The following is a 26167-nucleotide window of genomic DNA, read 5'->3' on the forward strand; positions in this document are numbered from 1 at the left end:
ACGGTGGCTCATGCCTGTAATCCCAGCACTTTGGGAGGCCAAGGCGGGCAGATCACTTGAGGTCAGGAGTTCGAAACCAGCCTGGCTAACATAGTGAAACCCCATCTCTACTAAAAATACAAAATTAGCCAGGCATGGTGGCGCATGCCTGTAATCTCAGCTACTCAGGAGGCTGAGGCAGGAGAATCACTTGAACCCCGGAGGCGGAGGTTGTGGTGAGCTGAGATCATGCCCCTGCACTCCAGCCTGGGCAACAAGAGCGAAACTCCATCTCAAAAAAAAAAAAAAAAAAAAAAATCTGGAGTCCCACGCTGCCGGTTGGACCCAAATCTCCAGGTCTTGAAAGGAGATGGCCTCCTACTGTCCCAGGGCAGGGCCAGGGGAAGCCAGTGGCAGGCAGCCCTGGCCATCCCACCTGTCCTCTCCTCCCCACACTGGCCTGATCAGTGCACTCTGGTTTCTTTCAACAAATCATGCTGCAAGTGATCAGTCCCACATCCTGTGGCACAATGGCTAATTGACCACAGGTCTGCCTCCCCCATCAGCTCATGAACTCCCCGAATGCCCAGATTCGCTGGGCCTCACCTAGCACACAACCTTCATCATCAATGCAGCCGACCAATTATCCCAGCTGTGCCAGCCCCAGAGACCACGTGACCTGTCCCCCGGCCCCCCACCGACCAGCCAAGCAGAGGCGGGTGGGCTTCCTCATCCAGGCTGGATCAATCAGTGTCTCTCTGCACCCCAAGATGAAGCAGACCCCCACTGGGAGGTCCCATGGACTCAGGCTACAGCCCCTTTCAACACAGCCATGCTCACAACCCAAGGAGACGGAGCCTGTAGGGGAAAGGAGAAAGAGACGGGATGGATGCGCTGAGAGAGGCCGAGAAAATGAAACTGCAGTCCACAGAGAGGAAAGCCAGAGGAGGAGGTGCCTGCCAGCTTCCGGGGTCCCGGGGGGCCAGGTCGCCTCCAATTGTTTGCTGCACAAGTTCTCTGTTCTCCACTCTTAAGTCCCTTTTCACTTAACCTAATTGAAGCAGGTTCCTGTTCCCTGCAACAAAATAATCCCAAAGGTATGGGATCGGAGGGCACCCCCACACCACCCTCAAAGCCAGCCCTGCTCCTCAAACCATGCCCACTCCTGACAGTTTATTAAAGGGGCCACGTCAGCCTTAGGTGAGGCAAGTCTGGGTGTGCCCAGCCTGGGAGCATGGGAAGAGCTGCAGTGGAAAGATACAACCAACTGGGGGCGGACCCTAAAAGCTAGATAGCGTGTTTGGACTTTGCACCTGAGCAAAAGGGATGGGTGTCTGAGAAGGCAGAATCATAATTGTTCAGGGACATGAACCCGAAGAGGGTGGGTAAAATGGTGTGGCCGAAGGAAGAATGCCTCCCAGGCATACAGTAGGTGCTTAGCAAATGCATCAAGGGCAGACACAGCCACTTCTTTGTGCCAGGATATTCTTATCTGTAAAATGTAGGCAGCCTTATTAAAATATCCACAAATGAAGGAATGAATTTAAAGAGCTCAGAACCAGGCCGGGCGTGGTGGCTCACGCCTGTAATCCCAGCACTTTGAGAGGTCAGGAGTTTGAGACCAGCTTGGCCAACATGGTGAAACCCTGCCTCTACTAAAACTACAAAAAATTAGCCAGTCTTGGTGGCTTGGGCCTGTAGTCCCAGCTACTCAAGAAGCTGAGGCAGGAGAATCACTTGAATCTGGGAGGTGGAGGTTGCAGTGAGCCGAGGTGGCACCACTGCACTCCAGCCTGGGCAACAGAGCAAGACGCTGTCTCAAAAAAGCTCAGAACAATTCTCCACAAAGTAAGCACTTAATATATACTTTTTTTTTTTTTTTTTTTTTGCACAAAAGCTGAAGTTCTCACAAGAACCAATGAGCAGGGAAACTGAGGGTCACAAATGCAGCTTCCCTCCCCTGGGTATGGAAGTGGAGGTAGAGTGGGTGGTGTCAAGAGGGCAGAACTGGCTGGGTGCGGTGGCTCACGCCTGTAATACCAGCACTTTGGGAGCCTGAGGCAGGTGGATCACCTAAGGTCAGAAGTTCAAGACCAGCCTGGCCAACATGGTGAAACCCCATCTCCACTAAAAATACTAAAATTAGCTGGACATGGTGGCACATGCCTGTAATCCCAGCTACTTGGGAGGCTGAGGCAGGAGAATCGCATGAACCCAGGAGGCAGAGGTTACAGTGAGCCAAGATCGCACCATTACACTCAAGTCTGGGCAACAAGAACGAAACTCCATTTCAAAAAAAAAAAAAAAAAAAGAGGGCAGGATCAACTGTCAGGATGGCAGGGTTAGGAGGGGAGGCCAAGAGGGAACTGGGGGACCACACATGGGCAGGCCTTCCAGGTGGGGAGCAGGGACAGCTCCCTTTACATCACCAAGGGAGGCAGGACCAGGGAGGAGGCTGCAGTGAGGCAGAGAACAGCAGGTCCCGGGTCAGGGCTAACCAGCAAGGCTGCTCGAAGAAGGACAAACAGCCTGGAAGGGGCATGAGCCTCCTCTCCCTGAAACGTGTGTGAGTGGAGGCCGGGAAGTCACTCTGTATGGCAGCAACAACACTTACAGGACATCTACTCTGTCACAGGGGCACACAGTTCTCCTAACAACCTAAAAGCCAGATACCATAAGGATCCCAATTTTACAGATGAGGATGTCGAGGCAGAGAGAGATGCAATGTGTGAGGTCACATAGCTAGGGAGTGGCAGAGCTGGGATTTGAACCCCAGGCTGTTAAGCTCCAGCGTCTGAACTCTTCACCGCCAAGGTAGACAGCAGATGCTGGAAAGCGATTACTGCTCCTTAGAGTAAATTCCCCCTGCTGGGATTTTGGGCTCTGAGTGCAGAATTCCAGGCACCACCTTCCCAGCCTGCACAGTGCTGAGGGCTGGAGTTTGCAGGTGCACACAGGTGTGTGTGGAGGAGGCTCCTCCCAGGCACCTCCAACTGCCTCTTCTGCCTTTGGAGCCCCTCCCCATCTCCACCGCCTCCACCTGTCCTGAAGCCAGAATCCCATCATTCCCCGGCAAGGCACTGAAGACAAGAATGCATCCTGCGCTCAACGCAGGTCTAAGTTCCTTAAATCCTAAGCTGTTTCTCTAACCCGATAGCCTCCTTTTCTGACTCCAAGCCCTTATTCACGCTATTTCTCCTGCACCAAACCCCCTTCAGGCAACCTGGCAGCAAACTTCTGCAGGATGCTCTATGAAGCTTCCTGGTCTGCCCCATCCTCCAGGGGACCCCCTCTATGCCCCCAGTTTCCCCACTAATGCACTCATCAACCCCCGGGGCTGCACTTTTTGGGGGCACCGAGGCTGCTGTCCTGTGGACCAGCCAGCACCTAGAAGTGTCGGGCCAGGTAACAGCAGCTGAATGAATGAAGGGCTTATTGTTTACATTTACAACCGATGGGGAAGAGGCTTCTGAAGCACACACGTGGTGCTCCCCGCACCCTCCTCCTCCTCCTCCTCTGCCCACAGCCCTAGGCCACCCCACCCACCTCCCTCAGGCATCGTGCAAGAGTGAGGGCAGCCCCCTTCATCCCAGACCCCCACTTCTCACCCAGAAGTGAGAGGAGGGGTCTCAGACGTTGGGGGACACACACTGCTGGGTGGGTGATTCCCCCCAAGGTGCTCCCTCTGCCCGTCCTTCCCAGGGTGGGGCTGGGGCCTGCGTGGCAGTACCCAGTGGGCACCCGCTGCGCCCAAGCTCTGCCTGAAAGGTCCAAACGGGCGGGCCCTGGAGGTTCAGCCAAGCATCCTCCGCGGCCGCCGCCCCTCCCCGGGAGGAGCGCAGAAAATCTGCTGCCTCACCAGCCACCAGCGCCAGCTTGGGGGGGCACCCCCTGAGTGAAGCCGCCCGCCTCAATCTCCTCCTACCCCACCTCAGCCATGCACTTCAACCAAGTTTTGCAAAGGGCATCGGCCAGGCGACCCCAGAGGGTGTAGCAGGGAGGAGCGGGGGGGGCAGTCCCTGTTCTCCCAGACTCCAGGTTTGGAGATGGGGGCTGCATGGCCGCGCCCACCAAGCTGTGCTCCCCAGGCTCTGTGAGCCCAGAGAGCCCTGCGGCGCGTCCGGCCGTCTTGCTCTGCCCTTGGAAGGGGGGACGGGCGGCCCCCCAACAGAACGGCCAAACCAACCCCCGTCCGAGGGTAAGGACCCCGATGACGCTGGTGATGCTTTCAACAGGGGGACCCGCAGCCCGGGAATAGCCCCCAACCCTGGCACCCCAAGCAGTGCCCCCTCCTCTCCTGCAAGCAACGGGGAAGTTGGGGCACACCCCAGCCAGCTCCCACCCACGCCCACCGGCCGGCCTCGAACCCTCCCGCCCCTGCCCACGCCCCGACAATGCCTCCGGGCCCGCAGCCCCGCTTTCGGCCAGGCCGCCGCCCCCCGCATCTCTCCGTCCTTTGTTGCCCGTGCGACCCCCTCCCTCGGCCCTTCCAGCGGCCCCTACCTTCGTCCCTCCAGCATCAGGCTAAGCGGCGGGAGGCCCGGAGAGCCCTGGCCTCCTCCTCTCGGGCCCGGGCGCGCTGGGGGGCGAGGATGCTGCGGCCCCTCCCTGCGCGGCGCTGCCCACCGGCTGCACCCCCTCCTGGCGCCGGGGATCCCCGCGATCGGTGCTCGGGGCCCGGGCCTCGCGCCACGTCTCTGGGAAGGCGGGAGGCGCGCACCGAGGCCGCCCGGCAGCCGCCTGCGCGCCCCGCGGCCGAGCCAAGCCGAGCGCCCGCGGAGCCAGCGGAGCCAGCGAAGCCAGCGGAGCCAGCGGCCCGGCTCCGGGAGGGAACAAAAGGGGCCGGCGCTGGGGCGGGCGCGGGAGGGCGGGGCCTGGGGCGGGCGGGAGTGGGGGGGGCGGGTCAGGCGCGCGTGGGCGGCCTCGCGGTTCTCAGGCCTCAGTGCCGCGCGGAAAGCGGGCGGGCGGGCGGAAAACGCGGAGCAACCTCTTCCCTCTCTCCCCGCTCCATCTCCTTCCCTTCCCAGGCCGCAGCTGTCCTTTGTGGGGCGTCCAGGGTTCGCCCACATCCACCTCCGCGCTGAGCACCTGGTGGTGCTTACATCGCGTTTGGTGAAACGCATCCTCCAGCCATGCTATGCTTGCAAAGATGTCTCTGGTCATTGGGAAGGACGGCAGCTTGGGAAGGTGAGATGCTGTTGGCGCTGGACAGAAAGTGATGAGGAGGGGGACAGTGCAGCTGGGGCGAAAACTTCAGTCTGTGTTGGGGCCAGCGTGGGTGGGGAACTGTGGCATAGGGTCTCATGGTTATCGAGGATCTCATAGCCTGGGCGGTGGCTCACGCCTGTAATCCCAGCACTTCGGGAAGCCAGGGGGTGCAGATCGCCTGAGGCCAGGAGTCCGAGAACAACCTGGGCAACGTAACCTTCGTCTCTACAAAAAAAACACAAAAATTAGCTGAGCGCGCGCCTGTGGTCCCAGCTACTGGGGAGGCTCAGGTGGGAGGATCGCTGGAGCCCAGGAGGTCGAGGCTGCAGTGAGTCATGATCAAGCCACTTTCCTTCAGCCTGGGTGACAGAGCAAGACTCCGTCCCAAAGGAAAAAAAAAAAAGGATCTCATGGTGATCAGCTCCCAAGATACAAATTAACCCTCCCCAGGACAGGATGCAGTCTACTGCTATTTCAGAGGAGTTGAGGCAGCTGCCAGGTCCCCTCCTTCGTGGAGAGGCAGATGCCAAGTGACAGCTCAGGAACTAAGCAGCGACCAAGCCCCAGCCCCCGTCCATGCCCAGGCTGCAGTTGGCTTCTGTGGCTTGGTTTCCCTCTGTCCTCCCTTGATAAGCTAGCCTGGATGCCTTTGACCTAGCTGGCCTTTCTACCAGTCCTGCCCTGCCCCCTTTCTCTGTTTGACAAATCATACTCCCCTTCAAAGCACAGCTTAAATGTCCCTGCTTTTCCCCTGAGTGCAGGAATGTGGGTGTTGGGGGAGGTTGTGGTCTGTATGGTGAGACCACTGTTCTGCGGGAGAGAGGTGCCACATACGGTCTTGTTCCTATCCCCTAAGGGACCCAGTGCAATGCTTGGCAGAGGGTGAACATCCAGTAATATTTGTTGAATGAATGAATGAACTTGCTAAGTTAACATTACCACCCCTCAACTGTCTTGGTATCCACAATCTTTGAGAAATGAGTGAAACTTTTTTTAGAGAAGGGGTCTCACACTCTGTCACCCAGGCTGGAGTGCAGTGGTGCGATCACAGCTCACTGCAGCCTCAAACTCCCAGGCTCAAACGATCCTCCTGCCTCAGCCTCCAGAGTAGCTGGGACTACAGGCATGCACCATGCCCGGCTAATTTTTTGTATTTTTTATAGAGATGGGGTCTCATTATGTTGTCCAGGCTGGTCTTAAACTCTTGGCTTCAGATGATCTTCCCAAAGTGCTGGGATTACAGCTGTGAGCCACTGTGCCTGGCCTAAACATTTTGACCTCAGTTTCCCCATCTGTAAATTGGGGAGAGTGTTTCAATTCAGTTCAGCGAACATGCAATGCTGTAATGATGGAGGCTGCGCATGGGGTCAGCCCTGAGGGGGTGCCCAGTTGGTGTGGAGAGCCAGACTTGGAGACTAAGAAGGGAGGAGGTTCAGAGTAAACTCCAGGAAGACTGGGCTTCTGTAGGAGGTGTGAACCCATAGGGAGGGAGGAGACTCAGGGTGGAGAGGGCGGTGTTCAGGAAAACAGGGAGCTAACTGTTCCTTGTGGCTGGGATGCATGATCTGTATATCGACAGTTATAAACCAGCCAGGCGCAGTGGCTCACACCTGTAATCCCAGCACTTTGGGAGGCGGAGGCGGGCGGATAACCTGAGGTCAGGAGTTCGAGATCAGCCTGGCCAACATGATGAAACCCCATCTCTACAGAAGATGCAAAAATTAGCTGGGTGTGGTGGCGCATGCCTGTAATCCCAGCTACTCGGGAGGATGAGGCTTGAGAATGGCTTGAACCCGTTAGGCGAAGGTTGCAGTGAGTGGAGATCATACCACTACACTCCAGCCTGGGCAACAGAATGAAAAAATAAAATAACATACATAGCATAGCATAGCATAGCATAGCATAGCATAGCATAGCATAGCATAATAAAATAAATAAACAAATAAAATAAAATAAAATAAATAAAATAAAATAGGCAGGGATTTGCCAAGGTGACATGGGTCCTGCTGGGATGTACCTGAGTTCACCAGCCCCTGCCCAGCAGATGTAGCCTCCCACTCGTGCCTCAGGAGGTAGGCAGGGGCCCCCAATCTTCACAGGCACCCCCTCCCTCACTGATGGCCCCCAGTATTATTTAGAGCAACAGCCTGCAGTCAACAGACCTTACCTGGCCACTGGTGGATGGAGCTTCAAAGAGCAACTTGCCTGAGAGGGACACCTTTTGTTCTTGCTCCAGATGAGAGAAGACAGGTTTCTGTCTTGTTAAAGTTTGCATTTGGGGGGCCGGGCATAGTGGTTCACACCTGTAATCCTAACACTTTGGGAGGCCAAGGCGGGCGGATCACAAGGTCAGGAGTTTGAGACCAGCCTGGCAAATATGGTGAGACCCTGTCTGTACTAAAAATACAAAAATTAGCCAGGCGTGGTGGTGGGCACCTGTAATCCCTGCTACTCAGGAGTCTATGGCAGGAGAATTGCTTGAACCCAGGAGGCGGATGTTGCAGTGAGCCAAGATTGTGCCACTGCGCTCCAGCCTGGGCGGCAAACTGAGAATCCTTCTCAAAAAAAAAAAAAAAAAAAAAAAAAAAAAGCTGGGAGCAGTGGCTCACACCTGTAATCCCAGCACTTTGGGAGGCCGAGGCGAGCAAATCACCCGAGGTCAGGAGTTCGAGACCAGCCTGGCCAACATGGTGAAACTCCGTCCATACTTAAAATACAAAAAATTAGCCGGGCGTGGTGGTATGCACCTGTAATCCCAACTACTCAGGAGGCTGAGGCAGGAGAATCACTTGAACCCGGGAGGTGGAGGTTGCAGTGAGCTGAGATCGCGCCATTGCACTCCAGCCTGGGAAACAAGAGCAAGATTTTGTCTCAAAAAAAAAAAAAAAAAGTTTGCGTTTGAGTTTTTCTACTTTTTTCAGTAGATGAATCTGATGCTGTCTGATGTGAGGGTTGGGGTTCTGGCCTTGGCCCCTGCCCCAGCATCAGGCCCCCGTGATGGGTGGGGAGGCAGGCAGGGGGATCTGGAGGGGGTGTTCTCCCAGCGAACCTCTCACCCAGGCCTTTTGTCTCCACTGAAACTGCTGATTTGGTCATTTTCTTGCTGACGCCGGCTGTGACCAGCAGCCTCACGAGAGGATTTTTCATGGGAAGAGAGAGTTGGGAATAATTTTCAAGCCAGAGCTGAATTCTCTGAGGCCTGCGATGGGCCAACCACGGGAGAGGCCTGGGCTGCTTTGCAGGTGGCTATCTCTCTGGTATACTATTTATTTATTTATTTGTTTATTTATTATTTTACTTTTTCGGGGGTAGAGACAGAGGCTTTCTATGTTGCCCAGGCTGGTCTCAAAATCCTGACCTCAAGTGATCCTCCCACCTTGGCCTCCCAAAGCGCTGGGATTACAGGCTCCAGGCACCACGCCTGGCCTATTTTTATTTTTTTATTTTTCATTTTAGAATCCATAGGACAGCCACAGGATGGGATATTTTTGCAGACACTGTTTACAAGGCATTTGTTATAATGTGGGGAAACACTTATGTATTTACATCCACCAGGAAAATACACTTCATAAAACTGCAGGTATGGAGCCAAGCTCAGTGCCTCACGCCTGTCATCCCAGCAAGTGGGGAGGCTGAGGTGGGAGGCTCGCTTGAGCCCAGGAGTTGGAGGCTATAGTGAGCTATGATCATGCCATTGCACTCCAGTCTGGGCAACAGAGCAAGATCCCATCTTTATTCTACTTTAAAAAAAAAAAATTGTGGGCCAGTTGTGGTGGCTCACACCTGTAATCCCAGCACTTTGGGAGGCCAAGGCGGGAGGATTGCCTGAGCCCTGGAGTTCGAGACCAGCCTGGGCAACATGATGAAACCCTGTCTCTACTAAAAATACAAAAAGCTAGCCAGGCATGGTGGCATACGCCCGTAATCCCAGCTACTCAGGAGGCTGAGGCAGGAGAATCGCTTTAACCTGGAAGGCGGAGGTTGTAGTGAGCCGAGATCACACCACTGCACTCCAGCCTCAGTGAAAAAGTGAGACCTTGTCTCAAAAAACTGGTAACCATGGTGGGCTTTCGGTTGGGGGAATCTGTGGGACTTTTTTCTTCCCTTTCCTGCATTTTCCTACAACAGGCATGTGCTGCTTTGGGGACTAATAAAAGAAACTTAAAACCAAACCGCTTCTGTTGAAATGATTGAATGTTGCTGTGACCTTTCTGCCTAGCAGAGCAGAGGCTGCCTAGGGTGGCAGGTGGCACAGGCTGGGAATGGCGTCACCGTGGAGATACCAGCTAAGGCTATCATACCGGTGGCCACACCCTGACTTTCAACTGCATGGACTTTGCCTGTATCCAGTTCTCCCCACCTTGGTGTATATCGGTCTTGGAGGAAGCCCCGGTACCTCCCTCCGGCTTGGTACAGTGCCAGTGGAAACAGCCCAGTGGTAAAGGAAGGCCACAGTAGCTCTCTGCTGCCAGGTGATAGGGGAACTTCCCCTCGTTGGGGGTTTCCAAGATGTGTGGGGGCTTTTTCTATGCAGCCTCCCTGGATTTCCCAAGGGAAGATAACAAGGCCTCCCCTGCTGTGTGAAGGAAAGCTGACACGGCTGAGGATTGTTACAAGAGAAGCTTAAGCTTAAAACTTTGCATGAGGCCGGGTGCAGCGGCTCATGCCTGTAATCCCAGCACTTTCGGAGGTGGAGGCAGGCGGATCACCTGAGGTCGGGAGTTCGAGACCAGACTGACTAACATGGAGAAACCCCTTCTCTACTAAAAAATACAAACTTAGCCGGGCATGGTGGTGCATGCCTGTAATCCCAGGTACTTGGGAGGCTGAGGCAGGAGGATCGCTTGAACCCAGGAGGCAGAGGTTGCAGTGAGCCGAGATCATACCATTGCACTCCAGCCTGGGCAACAAGAGAGAAACTGTGTCTCAAAACAAAAACAAAAACAAGAAAACTTTGTGGCCGGGCGTGGTGGCTCACACTTGTAATCCCAGCACTTTGGGAGGCCAAGGCGGGCGGATCATGAGGTCAGGAGATTGAGACCACGGTGAAACCCCGTCTCTACTAAAAATACAAAAAAAAATTAGCCGGGCATGGTGGCGGGCGCCTGCAGTCCCAGCTACTTGGAGAGGCTGAGGCAGGAGAATGGCGTGAACCTGGGAGGCGGAGCTTGCAGTGAGCCAAGATTGCGCCACTGCACTCCAGCCTGGGCGACAGAGCAAGACTCCGTCTCAAAAAAAACCAAAAAAACAAAACAAAACAAAAAAAACTTTGCATAGATTGTGGTGATAAACGAAACCATCCCAAAGAGAACAAGCAAAGCCTGCTTATTCAGACCTTGTTATTGCAAGAGAAGTGGGCCGGCAAAGGCCAGCAAAAATTTTAAAAAGCTTTATTTATGTTTTGATATAGGATCTTGCTATGTTGCCCAGGCTGGTCTTGAACTCCTGGGCTAAAGCAATCCTCCATGCCTCAGCCTCCCAAGTAGCTGGGATTACAGGCACGCACCACCGCTTCTCACTTATGGAAAACACTCACAGCTTCCTCCTACCAGGGGAAGTCTCTAAAAGGTGCTGGCTAAGGGCCCCTCTGTAGTCCGTCAGTTTCCAGCCTCAAGACCGCCCTCCACAGCTGCGATTCCTCACTTAGCCCCGCAGTCCCTGAGTCCTGTGGTTGCACATCTGTGCGTTATGTCACCCGGCCCAAGGCAGTGACACGCACTGAAGCTTGTTTATTCCTAGTTTCCAGGAGCCATCTGCCCGGGGACACTACCCTGGGCCAGGCTGGACTCTTTCTCCTCTGATTCCTGCAAGCCTGCTCCCGGGACTCCTCTGCAAGACCACACCGTCTCTCCCAGGCCAGGTCTAAGGGGCATCTCTTCTGGGTTCTTTTGTATCCTTCTGATACTTTTTTTTTTTTTTTGAGATGGAGTCTCGCTCTGTCACCCAGGCTGGAGTGCAGTGGCACAATCTTGGCTTACTGCGACTTTTGCCTCCTGGGTTCAAGCAATTCTCCTGCCTCAGCCTCCTGAGTAGCTGGGATTACAGGCACCCGCCACCACGCCTGGCTAATTTTTGTGTTTTTGGTAGAGACGAGAGTTCACCATGTTGGCCAAGCTGGTCTTGAACTCCCGACCTCAGATCCACCCACCTTGGTCTCCCAAAGTGCTGGGATTACAGGTGTGAGCCGTTACACCTGGCCTGGGCCACAAACACTTAATTCTTTAAGTGTAGGGCTAAAGGGCAGCTTCCCGGAGGAGGTGACAGCCTAGGTGTGCCTTGAAGGACGGATGTGGCAGTTAGAGGGTGACTGTGGGAAGAACCTTGAAGACCTCAAGTGGCCAGGGAATGGGCACCGAGATGAGAGCAGAGGAGTGGCAGGACTCAGTCAGGGAGGGCCTTGTATGGCTGGGCTATAAAACTGGGCTTTTTCCTAAGGGCAATGGGGAGCCCTGGAGGGTTCTAGGCAGTGGAGAGATGAATTTTAGACCTGAAGCCTGATTCCCTAGGCCATGTGGGGACTGCATGGTGACAGATGAGAGGAGATGGTCTGGACCTTAGATGTGAGCTGAGAAAAAGCAAGTCATTGAGAACGGGATCCCCACACTCTGTGTTTCCATCTCCTCCCAGCAACAGGAGGGACCCCAGCCCCGACGCCTCTGACGTCCGGATGAGAGTTTTGCTGCCTGCACTTGAGGTGCAAGGCGGACCTCAGCTGTCTGCCTCCGAAAGCTCCCAGTGTCCTGGCAGGGGGTAATTAGCCAAGCCTCACAGGGCCAGGGAAAAGGGCATGCTTATTTGTCCAAGCCTGCTGTCCCACTGTGAAAATCGACATTCTTTTGTGTCCTTAAAGGGATGTTAGGCTGGGTGAATGGCTCACACCTGTAATCCCAGCACTTTGGGAGGCCTAGAAGGGCAGATCACCTGAGGTCAGGAGTTTGAGACCAGCCTGGCCAACATGGCGAAACCCCATCTTTACTAAAAATGCAAAAATTACCCAGGTGTAGTGGCCGGTGCCTGTAGTCCCAGCTACTAGGGAGGCTGAGGCAGGAGAATGGCGTGAACACGGGAGGCAGAGCTTGCAGTGAGCTGAGATCACACCACTGTACTTCAGCCTGGGTGACAGAGCGAAACTCTGCCAAAAGAAAAAAAAAAAAAAATTACCCAGGTGTGGTGGTGGGTGCCTGTAATCCCAGCTACTCAGGAGGCTGAGGCAAGAGAATTGCTTGAACCTGGGTGGCGGAGGCTGCAGTGAGCCAAGATCGCACCATTGCTCTCCAGCCTGGGCAATAAGAGCAAAACTCCAGCTCAAAAAAAAAAAAAAAAAAAAAAAAAGAAGGGGGACACCTGTCAGGTAGTGCAGGGCAGAGGGACTGTTTCTGTACAAAGCATTTCACACTCGCCTTTTCATGTTGATTGGGCAAGAAGAAGAAGACGCCACGATCTCAGTCCAGAGCGATCAGCTCTGATAAAAGATTTAGCAACGGCCAGGCGCAATGGCGCACACCTGTAATCCCAGCACTTTGGGAGGCTGAGGCAGGAGGACCGCTTGAGCCTAGGAGTTCAAGACCAGCCTGGGCAACATAGCAAGACCCCATGTCTACCAAAAAATAAGAAAATTATCCAAGTGTGGTGGTGTCCACCTGCAGTCCCAGCTACTCAGGAGGCTGAGACAGGAGGATTGCTTGAGCCAGGAGGTTGAGGCTGCAGTAAGCCATGATTGTGCCACTGTACTTCAGCCTGGGTGACAGAGAAAGACCTCATCTCAATAAGAAGAAGAAGAAAGAAGAAGAAGAAGAAAGAAGAAGAAGAAGAAGAAGAAAAGAAAGAAGAAGAAGAAGAAGAAAGAAGAAAGAAGAAGAAGAAGAAAAGAAAAAGAAAAGAAGAAGAAGAAGAAGAAGAAGAAGAAGAAAAGAAGAAGAAGAAGAAGAAGAAGAAGAAGAAGAAGAAGAAGAAGAAGAAGAAGATTTAGCAAGGAAGAGAGGAGGAAACGGCCAAAATGAAGTTTTCGCGTCTTTGGCAGGAGGATGTCCGTGAATGTCATCAGTGATCCAGCGCCTGTCCCCCTCCACCCTGGAGATGAAGGCAGCTTCTACATAAACCCTCCTGGGGCCTGCTCTGTGACTCAGTTTCCCTGTCATGTGCTGCTGCTGCTTTTTTTTCTCTTTCGTTAAGGCTTCCCCTCCACCCTCCCTGCAGGATCACTGGGCTGGTGCCCTGTGCAGGGAGGAACACCGGCATGTGGCCTCGGACCTCACAGTCCTTTCTGCTCACTCATTGGCCTGTTTGCAACTCTGGACTCACAGCCAACGTTGCAAACTGAGGTTCCTGGAGTAATTCTAACCCTTTGGAGATCGCCCCACCCCCAGACTGTGAGCACACCAAGGGCATGGTCCATCTGTCTAGGTCACTCTTGTGTGCCACTGGATGCATGAAGGAATGTTGACATCAGCCTAAGGTCCTGCGTCAGCTCCCGGTAGCCTGATGTCAGGATCTCAAATGCAAGCTGAGAAGAGAACATAGGAGATGGACCTTTTATAAGGCCAACCAGAGGATCAGAAGACTTGGGCTCCAGCCAGGTGCGGTGACTCACACCTGTAATCCCAGTACTCTGGGAAATCGAGGTGAGAGGATCACTCGAGGCCAGGAGTTTGAGACCAGCCTAGGCAACACAGTGAGACCCCATCTCTAAAAAAATTTAAAAATTAGCCGAGTGTGATGGTGCATGCCTGTAGTAACAGCTATTCAGGCGGCTGAGCTGGGAGGATTGCTTGAGCCCAGGAGGTCGAGGCTGCAATGAGCTATGATCACACTCCAGACTGGGCAACAGAGAGAGATCCTGTCTCAAAAAAAAAAAAAAAAGAGAGAGAGAGAGAGAGAGAGTGAGAGGAGGAGGAGGCTGGGTGTAGTGGCTCACACCTGTAATCTAAACACTTTGTTTGTTTGAGAGGGAGTCTCACTCTGTTGCCCAGGCTGGAGCCCTTCAGTGGCACGATCTCAGCTCACTGCAACCTCTGCCTCCCAGGTTCAAGAGATTCTCCTGCCTCAGCCTCCCGAGTAGCTGGGATTACGGGCACATGCCACCACACCCAGCTAATTTTTGTATTTTCAGTAGAGACGGGGTTTCGCCATGTTGGCCAGTGTGGTCTTAAACTGCCGACCTCAGGTGATCTGCCCACCTTGGCCTCCCAAAGTGCTGAGATTACAGGCATGAGCTACTGCACCCGGCCTTGTAATCCCAACACTTTGAGAGGCCAAGGTGGGATGACTGATTGAGGCCAGGAGCTTGAAACCAGCCTGGGCAACATAATGAGACCCCGTTTCTACAAAAATAAACAAATTAGCCAGGCATGGTGGTGCATGCTTGTAGTCCCAGCCACTCAGCAGGCTGAGACCGAAGGATTGGTTGAGCCCAGGAGTTCAAGGCTGCAGTGAACCATGATTGTGCCACTGCAACAGAGGGAGACCCAGAAAGAGAGAAAGAGAGAAAGAGAGAAAGAGAGGGGGAGGGGGGAGGGGGAGGGGAGAGGAGGGTAGGGGAGGAAACACCAGGAAGTTGCATACACAGAGGAAGGCAACATGAGGACAGAGCAAGAAGGCAGCTGCCTGCAAGCCAAGGAGAGAGGCCTCAGGAGCAACCAACCACACCTTGATCTTAGACTTCCAGCCTCCAGAACTGTGAGAAAATAACTTTCTGTTGTTTGAGCCATTCAGCGGGTGGTATTTTACTATGGCAGCTCAAGCTGACTCATGCACCAGGAATTTCCACGGGACCCTGTCACACTTGCAAAAGTCATCTGTGACTATCCTGGTGGGAGGACAGCAGTTCTGGGGACCGGGCTCTGCAGCCTTCCCAAATGCAGCTTCCTGCGATTCCATTCTTCCACTTTGGCAGTCGAATGAGTCAGTGGAAGATTTGCAAACACGGAGCTAAAGGAAGATCTGGAAAGGAGAAGATGCACTGGGGAGTGTGAAGGGCATTTGGAGCCCCGCCCCGTCCTTTCCCAGGCCCCTGGAGCCCACTCAGCTAACCACAAGCACCACTGAAATCCACCAGAGCAATAGAAAAATTAGCTGGGTGCAGTGGCTCATGCCATAAACCCAGCTACTTGGGATGCTGAGGCACGAGAATCACTTGAACCCAGGAGGTGGAAGTTGCAGTGAGCCAAGATCACACCACTGCACTCCAGCCTAGGCGACAGAGTAAGACCCTGTCTGAAAAAAAATAAATAAATAAAATGGCGGGCGCAGTGGCTCAAGCCTGTAATCCCAGCACTTTGGGAGGCCGAGGGGGATGAATCTCCTGAGGTCAGGAGTTCAAGACCAGCCTGGCCAACATAGTGAAACCCTGTCTCTACTAAAAATACAAAAATTAGCTGGGCGTGGTGGCAGGCACCTGTAATCCCAGTTACCCCTGGAGGCTGAGGCAGGAGAATTGCTTGAACATGGGAGGTGGAGGTTGCAGTAAGCCGAGATTGCACCATTGCACTCCAGCCTGGGGTATAAGAGCGATACTTCGTCTCAAAAAAAAAAAAAGAAAGAAAAGAAAAGAAAACCAGGGTCCCAGGGTGGAAAATGAATTCAGCCAAACAACATTCTTTTATTTCTTTTTTTTTGTTAGAGATGAGGGTCTTGCTTTGTTGCCCAGGCTGGAGTGCAGTGGTATGATCATAGTTCACTGCAGCCTGGAACTTCCGGGCTCAAGCGATCCTCCCACCTCAGCCTACCAGGTAGGTGGGAGGGACTACAGGCAAGGACCACCATGCCTGGCTAATTTTTTAAATTTTTCTGTAGAAGTGAAGTCTTGCTATGTTGCCCAGGCTGATCTTGAACTCCTGAGCTCAAATGATGCTCCCACGTCAGTCTCCCAAAGTGTTGAAGTTACAGGCATGAGCCACTGCACCCCGCCAGATGTTTTGTTGTTGTTGTTGTTTTGTTTTGTTTGAGACAGAGTTTTGCTCTTGTCACCCAGGCTGGAGTGCAATGGTGCAATCTCAGCTCACTGCAACCTCTGCCTCCCGGGGTTCAAGGGATTCTCCTGCCTCGGCCTTCTGAGTAGCTGGAATTATAGGCATGTGCCACCACGCTCGGCTAATTTTTTGTGTTTTTAGTAGAGACAGGGGTTTCACCATGTTGGCCAGGCTGGTCTTGAACTCCTGACCTCAGGTGATCCACCCCCCTTGGCCTCCCAAAGTGCTGGGATTACAGGCATGAGCCACAGTGCCCTGCCTCACCACATGTTTACTTCTTTTCAGTGGCTTGGTTTGGGCTACAGTTTTTTTGTTTTTTTTTTTTAAGACAGAGTCTCACTCTGTCACCCAAGCTGGAGTGCAAAGGCATGATCTCGACTCACTACAACCTCTGCCTCCTGGGTTCACGTGATTCTCTTGCCTCAGCCTCCTGAGTAGCTGGGATTACAGGTACTCACCACCACGCCTGGCTAATTTTTTTTATATATATATGCTTTTATTTTTCCGTGATTACAAACACAACTGAATATCAAATGCACAAAGTTAAGAATTATACGGGGAAAAAAAATCAGATACGTTCATATATATATCACCTTTTCAAGGCTATTTCCATCCTGGTTTGCCAGGGCCAATAGAAAGAAGTCACAAAATCGCTTTTAGTCAAATTTGTGTGTTTGCTTTCTTCTATAATTCCAATACCTCCACCATCAACGACTTCAGATAGCTGCCAAGGTGTTATATAATCAGTGCCAGTGTCTTCATTCACTCTACAACGAAGGCTGTCACTTCACACTTGGAAGGTTGCACAGCAGCCGGGCAGAGGCGCTCCTCACATCCCAGACGGGGCGGCCGGGCAGAGGTGCTCCTCACTTCCCAGATGGGGCGGCTGGGCAGAGGTGCTCCTCACTTCCCAGACGGGGTGGCCAGGCAGAGACGCTCCTCACTTCCTAGATGGGGTGGCAGCCGGGCAGAGGCTGTAATCTTAGCACTTTGGGAGGCCAAGGCAGGCGGCTGGGAGGTGGAGGTTGTAGCGAGCCGAGATCACATCACTGCACTCCAGCCTGGGCAACATTGAGCACTGAGTGAGCGAGACTCCGTCTGTAATCCCAGCACTTCAGGAGGCTGAGGCGGGCAGATCACTTGAGGTCAGGAGTTGGAGACCAGCCTGGCCAAGACAGCAAAACCCCATCTCCACCAAAATACAAAAACCAGCCAGGTGTGGTGGTGTGCACCTGCAATCCCAGGTATTCGGCAGGCCGAGGCAGGAGAATCACGGGAGCCCGAGGCAGGGAGGTTGCAGTGAGCCGAGATTATGCCGCTGCACTCCAGCCTGGGCAACAGAGGGAGACCATCTCAAAAAAAGAAAAGAAAGGAAGGAAGGAAGGAAGGAAGGAAGGAAGGAAGGAAGGAAGGAAGGCAGGCAGGCAGGCAGGCAGGCAGGCAGGCAGGCAGGCAGGCACAAAATCGGCTAATTTTTTTGTATTTTTAGTAGAGACGGGGTTTCACCATATTGGCCAGGCTGATCTCGAACTCCTGACCTCAGGTGATCTGCCTGCCTCAGCTACAGTCTTAAGCGAGGAGCTGGGTCATTCTGCTATGGGGCAAAGTGGGTGCAATGTCTTCCTTTGTGACTCAGTTTCCTGTATGTTAAGTCTATACACCCATACAGTTATTGAATGTAGATTGTCATTTGAACTCCTCTGGGGACAGTCGTTGAGTGAAAACACAAACCCGTTCACTCTGGGAACCCCTGCTCCCTGAGCACAGGTGCAGGCTGCAAAGACGCAGTCAACTGTGAAACATGTGGATGTCCCCAGGCCTGGGGTCAGAGGCCCTGGAGGAAGTCAGGGGGGCTGCCACAAATCAAGCAGTTTTCCTTGCCAAAGGACCCCCAACAGCCCAGCCTGGCCAACATGGCATAGCCCCATCTCTACCAGAAATACAAAAATTAGCCAGGCATGTTGGCGCACATCTGTAATCCCACCTACTTGGGAGGGTGAGGCAGGAGAATGGCTTTGAGGTTGGGAGGTGGAGGCTGCAGCAAGCCAAGATCGTGCCACTGCACTCCAGCCTTGGTGACAGGGGTCTGTCTTAAAAAAAGAAAAAAGGCCGGGTGCGGTGGCTCATGCCTGTAATCCCAGCACTTTGGGAGGCTGACGTGGGCGGATCATGAGGACAAGAGATGGAGACCATCCTGGCTAACACAGTGAAACTCTGTCTCTACTAAAAATACAAAAAAAATTAGCTGGGTGTGATGGCGGGTGCCTGTAGTCCCAGCTACTCAGGAGGCTGAGGCAGGAGAATCACTTGAACTCGGGAGGCGGAGGTTGCAGTGAGCCGAGATCGCACCACTGCACTCCAGCCTGGGAGACAGAGCAAGACTCTGTCTCACAAAAAAAGGAAAAGAAAAAAAGGATGCCTAACAGTATCTAGCACAGCAACTCCTCTACTGCATCAAGGGTGCCTGCCTGCCCACACTCAGCTGCAAGCTGCTGCCTCTCCAAGTTTCTTGCCGGCCTGAGGCCCAGAGAAGAAAGCCAGTGTGTCGTGAGTCCCCTCTCACCACTGACATTCCTGACAACTCCCCATCAGGAAGGGAGCACTGGGGCTGGAGACCGATGGCCCCTCTGGTCCCTTTGCCCCGGGTTTGGGATTCGCACCCAGGAGACCAGTGGAAACACTGAGACCCCAGTCACAGCAGGGGCTCCAGGTGGGTGAAGGGGGTGGTGGGGTCTCTAAGCCAGGGTACGGGTGGGGTGTGGAGTCTCTAGGTCAGGGTGGGGTGGGAGGGGGTCTCTAAACTAGGGTACGGATGGGGGGTTGAGGGGTTTCTTGTTCAGGGTGGGGTGGGGTGGAGTCTCTAAACCAGGGTACAGATGGGTTGAGGGGTTCTTGTTCAGGGTGGGGTGGGGTCTCTAAACCAGAGTACAGATGGGTTGAGGGGTTCTTGTTCAGGGTCGGGTGGGGTCTCTAAACCAGAGTGCAGATGGGTTGAGGGGTTCTTGTTCAGGGTGGGGTGGGGTGGGGTCTCTAAACCAGAGTACAGATGGGTTGAGGGGTTCTTGTTCAGGGTGGGGTGGGGTGGGGTCTCTAAACCAGGGTACGGATGGGTTGAGGGGTTTCTTGTTCAGGGTGAGGGCGGGGTGGAAGTCTCTAAGTCAGGGTGGGGTGGGGTGGGGTGTAGTCCTGGGCTCTGTCGCCCACTCCTTTGGGTGACTTTTGTACAGGTTTCTTCCCCCAGCATGCTGGTCCTTGGTTTGGAAGATGAGGCGGGGGAGGTGCACGTGCATGGTAAATTGCTTTTGGTTTTGATTACAAAATAACGTGCATATGAAGTGGCTCTCCAATGTATAGGCATGACTTCAGGATAAGAAAATAAACACCTATGTGAAGGACGCCTGGCTCAAGAAATAGAACTTTCCAAGTACCTTGGAATCCCCTAGTTTCCCCTCTCCATTCCCTCCCCTCCCTAAACATACCTGCTTAGCTGAATTTTGGTTTTCTTCCCTTTTATTTTCTTTTTATTATATTTTATTTTTATTTATTTATTTATTTTGAGACAGAGTCTTGCTCTGTCGCCCAGGCTGGAATACAGTGGCACGATCTCAGCTCACTGCAACCTCCATCTCCTGGGTTCAAGCAATTCTCCTGCCCCAGCCTCCCAAGTAGCTGGGACTACAGGCATGTGCCACCATGCCCAGCTAATTTTTGTATTTTTAGTAGAGATGGGGTTTCACCATGTTGGCCAGGCTGGTCTCGAACTCCTGGCCTCGAGCAGCACTCCTGCCTCAGCCTCACAAATAGCTGGGACTAGAGGCATGAGCTACCACACCTGGCTGCTGCTTTTTTTTTTTCTGATAAAATTAAGTTTGTTCACTTTACAAAGTGATCCTTCACTTTGCAAAGTAATTTCAGAAGAGTGGTAAATAAGCTGTAGTTATGCATTTAAAATACAGATTTATTTTTAATCCAAGTTTTCAGGGAAAGTAACTTAGAGTGAGACATGCTTGCTTTAAATAACAAATCTATAAATGACACAAATCAGTTTGTTAGGATGCTAGAGGACCCTGGAACATTTCAATTCAATTTCTTCATTTTAGGAAATAGGGAACTGAAGGTTATCTCTGGCAATATGGAGATGCCAGGAACCCCCGCAGGCCCCCTGGAAATGGAAAGGGAAACAGAGGCAGGTAAAGGAAGGCCCTCTACTTAGATGGCCTTCTTGGACCTGAACAGCTGCATGTCTGGATGTGGTGGGCTGTGAAATGATCCCTACCTTGCTGGGTGGTGGGGGTGGAGGTGGCAGCCAGCTCAGCTTGGGACCTGTCTCCAAGGACCAGCTGTGCCCCTGGGCCCTGGCCTCCTGTACCTTTGGGTCCCACCAGTGAGCCTGGCTCTGCAGGTCACCTGCGCTGGGCGTGCCCTTGGCCCTGGTCTCCCACCCTGCGTGTGCCCTGCTGGCAGCCACCCACAGTGCCCCCTGCAGGCAGGTGCATGTCCCTGCAAGTATAACCCAAGCTTTTCTTCCAAAGTCATATTCCAGCCTTCTTAAAATATGGGTTAGGGCCAGACACGGTGGTTCACGCCTGTAATCCCAGCATTTTGGGAGGCCGAGGCGGGTGGACCACAAGGTCACGAAATCGAGACCATCCTGGCCAATATGGTGAAACCCTATCTCTGCTAAAATACAAAAAAAAAAATTAGCTGGGCGTGGTGGCATGTGCCTGTAGTCCCAGCTACTGGGAAGGCTGAGGCAGGGGAATCGCTTGACCTCGGGAGGCTGAGGTTACAGTGAGCCGAGATCACGTCACTGCACTCCAGCCTGGGCAACAGAGCAAGACTGCGTCTCAAAAAAAAATGTGGAATTGGGGTCGGGCACCCTGGCTCATGCCTGTAATCCCAGCACTTTGGGAGGCCGAGGGGGGCAGATCAGCTGAGGTCAGGAGTTTGAGACCAGCCTGGCCAACATGGTGAAACCCTATCTACTAAAAATACAAAAATTAGCTGGGCATGGTGGCACACACCTGTAGTCCCAGCTACTCAGGAGGCTGAGGCAGGAGAATCGCTTGGACCCGGGAGGCAGAGGTTGCAGTGAGCCAAGATGGCACCACTGCACTTACTCTGTGCAACAGAGCGAGATTCTGTCTAAAAAAAAAAAAAAAAAAGAATCCATGAATCCTGTTTCCCCAGGAAACCCTATTCCATGGCTGCAACTGGTTCTCCGGAATACTCCTTCCTTCTCCTACCCACCGTCCAACCAGGCTGAGGCCACAGATACTTGGAACTCCTCATCCCTGTCCTTAATTTTTTTGCCTCAACTAAGAAATCAGGTGACACATAAGACCCAGGTCCCGGGGAACTCCTTGGGAAATCAGACACTGGCAGCCCAAGGGTGTTTTTTTTGTTTGTTTTGTTTTGAGACGGAGTCTTGCTCTGTCGCCCAGGCTGGAGTGCAGTGGCGCCATCTCAGCTCACTGCAACCTCCGCCTTCTAGGTTCAAGCGATTCTCCTGCCTCAGCCTCCTGATGCACGCCACCATGCCCGGCTAATTTTTTGTATTTTTAATAGAGATGGGGTTTCACCGTGTTAGCCAGGATGGTCTCTATCTCCTGACCTCGTGATCCGCCCACCTCGGCCTCTCAAAGTGCTGGGATTACAGGTGTGAGCCACCGCGCCCAGCCCCAAGGGTGTTTTTTTAAAGACAGAGGATATGGGATGGGGTGATGCAGCTTTGCTTAGAATCCTCATCCTCAAGGTCAAAAAAATAAGAAAAAAAAATTGAGTTAAGTCTGGGCATGGTGGCTCACGCCTGTAATCCCAACACTTTGGGAGGCCGAGGTGGGTGGATCACCTGAGGTCAGCAGTTCAAGACCAGCCTGGCCAACATGGTGAAACCCTGTCTCTACTAAAAATATAAAAATTAGCCAGGTGTGGTGGCATGTGCCTGTAGTCCCAGCTACTCGAGAGACTGAGGCAGGAGAATCGCATGAACCCAGGAGGCAGAGGTTGCAGTGAGCCAAGATCATGCCACTGCACTCCAGTCTGAGTGACAGAGCGAGACTCCATCTTAAAAAAAAAAAAAAAAAAATTTAAGCAAAATCCAACCCCACTGGAAATCAGAAAAAGGAGGAAAAAAAAAGATTATGGGAAAAAAATATAGAATCTTGGTCCTATGTCCAGGCATGGTGGCTCACGTCTATCCCAGTGCTTTGGGAGACCAAGGCTGGAGCATCACTTAAAGCCAGGAGTTTGAGACCAGCCTGGGCAACATAGCAAGACCCCCATCTCTACAAAAAAACTTTTTTTTTTTTTCGGATGAAATTTTGCTCTTGTTGCCCAGGCTGGAGTGCAATAACACGATCTCGGCTCACTGCAACCTCCGCCTCCCGGGTTCAAGTGATTCTCCTGCCTCAGCCTCCTGAGTAGCTGGGATTACAGGCACCCGCCACCATGCCCAACTAATTTTTATTTTTAGTAGAGATGAAGTTTCACCATGTTGGCCAGGCTGGTCTCAAATTCCCGACCTCAGGTGATCCACCTGCCTCGGCCTCCCAAAATGGTGGGATTACAGGTGTGACCACCGCACCCGACTGAGGTCTCTCTTTTTTTTTTTCTTTTTTTGAGACGGAGTCTCGCTCTGTCACCCAGGCTGGAGTGCGGTAGCATGATCTCACCTCTCTGAAAGCTCCGCCTCCCGGGTTCACGCCATTCTCCTGCCTCAGCCTCCCGAGTAGCTGGGACTACAGGCGCCCACCACGATGCCCAGCTAATTTTTTGTATTTTTAGTAGAGACGGGGTTTCACCGTGTTAGCCAGGATGGTCTTAATCTCCTGACTTCATAATCCGCTTGCCTCGGCCTCACAAAGTGCCGGGATTACAGGCGCCCGGCCAGTCTCCTTTTTTTATAGGGCTCCTCTCACAGTGCCTGGCTCGCTGAAAGTTTTCAGTAGAGTACAGGGATTGTCACTCACACAGAGCAAGGATTGCCAGGGATTTGTTTGTACCAGAGGCTGGAGTGGAGGTTAGGAAACCACAGGGCATTCCTAGTGTCTAACCAGCCAGGGCCAGGCAGGCTTTCCATCCTTCCTTTGGTGCAAACGCCCTCGCAGTTGACTCATTCCCCAACCCTGAGGTCTGCGGCCCCCATCCCCCAGCCACACCACTTCCCCATTAGCATGGTGGCCCCTCTGGTCTCTGCTGTTCTAGCTTCCTGTCCATGCCTCCTGGTTCAGCCCAGATGTGGCCGTGGCCCATCCTCCACTCCCCTGGGAGGACAGATCTGGCTCAGGGCTGTCTGCAGTCTTGAATCCCTCTCCTCTCTCCTCTGAAGCCAGGGTAAAGCACACACCACACAGCCTGGCCCACAGCAGGACTGATTCTAGTACATTCCCAGATGGTCTATGTCAGCTGGGAATGCTTGACTTCCTGTTTTGTTTTCCGTCAGCAATCCTAAACCAGAACTTTCTTTCCCATAAGAACGATTTCTTCAGGTTGCTGACACAGTGACACCACTTTGAAAAGGAGGGAAGTTTGGAGCACTTTTTATTTAGATCAGAATTTAAAATGATGCCAGGCAGGGTGGCTCACGCCTGTAATCCCAGGACTTAGGGAGGCCAAGATGGGTGGATCATTTGCGGTCAGGAGTTCAAGACGAGCCTGGCCAACATAGTGAAACCCCGTCTCTACCGAAAATACAAAAATCAGCCGGATTTCGTGGTGGGCGCCTGTAGTCCCAGCTACTAGGGAGGCTGAGGCAGGAGAATCATTTGAACCCAGGAGGCAGAGGTTGCAGTGAGCCGAGATCATACCACTGCACTCCAGCCTGGGTGACACAGTTGAGACTCTGTCTCAATTTAAAAAAAAAATTAAAATGAAAGCCTGTCCAGGAAGCAGTGGAGGTTAGAAGTCCTGGTCTGGCGGTTCAGATCCCTCCTGAGGCACTTCCTGGTTTGAGGCAAATCTCTACCGCTTCACTCCACTTTTCTCATCTATAAAAATAGGACTAAGTCAGGTGCAGCGGTGCAAGCCTCTAGTCCCAGCTACTCAGGAGGCTGAGATGAGAGGATGGCTTGAGTCCAGGAGTTAAAGGCTGCAGTGAGCTGTGATCATGCTACTGCAGTCAAGCCAGGGCAACAGAATGAGACTCTGTCTCTAAAATAAATAAATGGGCTGAGTGCAGTGGCTCATGCCTATAATCCCAGCACTTTGGGAGGCCAAGGCAGGAGGATCACGTGAGCCCAGAAGTTCGGGACCAGCCTGTGCAACATAGTGGGATTACAGGCATGAGCCACCATGCCCGGCCAAGTTTTTAAAATATAGAAATTCACACCCACAGGCCGGGTGCAGTGGCTCATGCCTGTAATCCCAGTACTTGCAGGGCCAAGGCGGATGGATCTCTTGAGGTCAGGAGTTCGAGACCAGTCTGGCCAACATGGTGAAACCCCGTCTGTAGTAAAAATACAAAAAGTAGCCGTGTGTGGTGTTGCCCACCTGTAGTCCCAGCTACTCAGGAGGCTGAGGCAGGAGAATTGCTTGAACCTGAGAGGCAGAGGTAGCAGTGAGCCGAGATCGCACCACTGCACTGTATCTGGGTGAAAAAGCAAGGCTCCATCTCAAATAAATAAATAAATAAATGAAATAATAAAATGAGGACATTGGACAAGGTTATCTCTAAACAGCACACTCTGGCTTAACTCTGACAACATTTCAGGATAAGTGAGTTTCTCAGGAAACAGACCTATAAATAAAGCTCAGTAGTTTCCTTCCAGGACCCCCAGATAGCAGTGTAGAAAATGCACTCCATCTTAACACAAAAAATAAAAAGTCAAAAAATTAGCCAGGTGTGGTGGTGCGTGCCCGTAGTCCTAGATATTTGAGAGGCTGAGGCGGGAGGAGGGAGGATCTTTTGAGCCCAGGAGTTGGAGGCTCCAGTGAGCTAAGATCGCAACACTGCACTCCAGCCCAAGTGACAAAGGGAGACCCTGACTCAAAAAAAAAAAAAAAAAAAGGCGAAAAGGCGGGGCAGGGTGGCGGCAGGCATGGTGGCTCGCCCCTATAATCCCAGCACTTTGGGAGGCCGAGGCGGGCGGATCACCTGAGGTCAGAAGTTCAAAACCAACCTGGCGGCCAACATGGTGAAACCCCGTCTCTACTAAAAATATTTAAAAATTTAGCTGGGTGTGGTGGTGAGCACCAGTAATCCCAGCTACTCCGGAGGCTGAGGCAGGAGAATCACTTGAACTCGGGAGATAAAGGTTGCAGTGAGCCGCGACCGCGCCATTGCACTCCAGCCTGGGCAACAGAAACGAAACTCCGTCAAAAAAATAAAACAGGGCCGGGCGCGGTGGCTCACGCCTGTAATCCCAGCACTTTGGGAGGCCGAGGCAGGCGGATCACAAGGTCAGGAGATCGAGACCATCCTGGCTAACACGGTGAAACCCCGTATCTAGTAAAAATACAAAAAAATTAGCCGGGCGTGGTGGCGGGCACCTGTAGTCCCAGCTACTCAGGAGGCTTAGGCAGGAGAGTGGCGTGAACCCGGGAGGCGGAGCTTGCAGTGAGCGGAGATGGAGATGGCGCCACTTCACTCCAGCCTGGGGCGACAGTGGGAGACTCCGTCTCAAAAAAAAAAAAAAAAAAAAAAAAAAAAGGGAGGGGAGGGGAGGGGAGGGGAGAGGAGGGGAGAGGAGGGGAGAGGAGAAGGGAAAAGCAAAGTCTCCCTCCCAAGTCACCTTGACCGGCCAATTAAAATTTCCTCCAAATACCACGCGGGAGGCGACAGCAACCGAAACATTAAACTGCCTCTGGTTCCACCAGCTGTCGGGGGTTTCTTTCCTTCTTGGCTCGGCCTAGAAACTCATATTTTATTCATGAAAATTGAGGCCCTGGGAGGCCTGGGCATAAACAGGATGTAAATATTTGCGGGTGGTGGCGGGGGAGAGGTGGTATTTGGGCAGGGGCGGGCTAAAGTCGGGACACCCAGGACAATGCTTACCTGGGGACCCGCCCACCTC

At 52.9% G+C, this 26167-nt stretch overlaps 1 protein-coding gene across 2 annotated transcripts in view; it reads right to left on the reverse strand.

The window, feature by feature from the left end:
- Positions 1-4819, reverse strand: part of CLIP2 (CAP-Gly domain containing linker protein 2) — a 112806-nt gene extending 107987 nt beyond the window's left edge. For both annotated transcript variants that reach the window (XM_030796058.1, XM_030796057.1), the window contains exon 1: positions 4483-4819. The gene's annotated coding sequence lies outside the window, so the exon portion shown is untranslated. The remainder of the gene's footprint in view (positions 1-4482) is intronic.
- Between the last annotated feature and the right edge of the window lie 21348 nt (positions 4820-26167).

Source organism: Nomascus leucogenys, chromosome 17 (assembly GCF_006542625.1).
Source record: "Nomascus leucogenys isolate Asia chromosome 17, Asia_NLE_v1, whole genome shotgun sequence".
Classification (NCBI taxonomy): Eukaryota; Metazoa; Chordata; class Mammalia; order Primates; family Hylobatidae; genus Nomascus; species Nomascus leucogenys.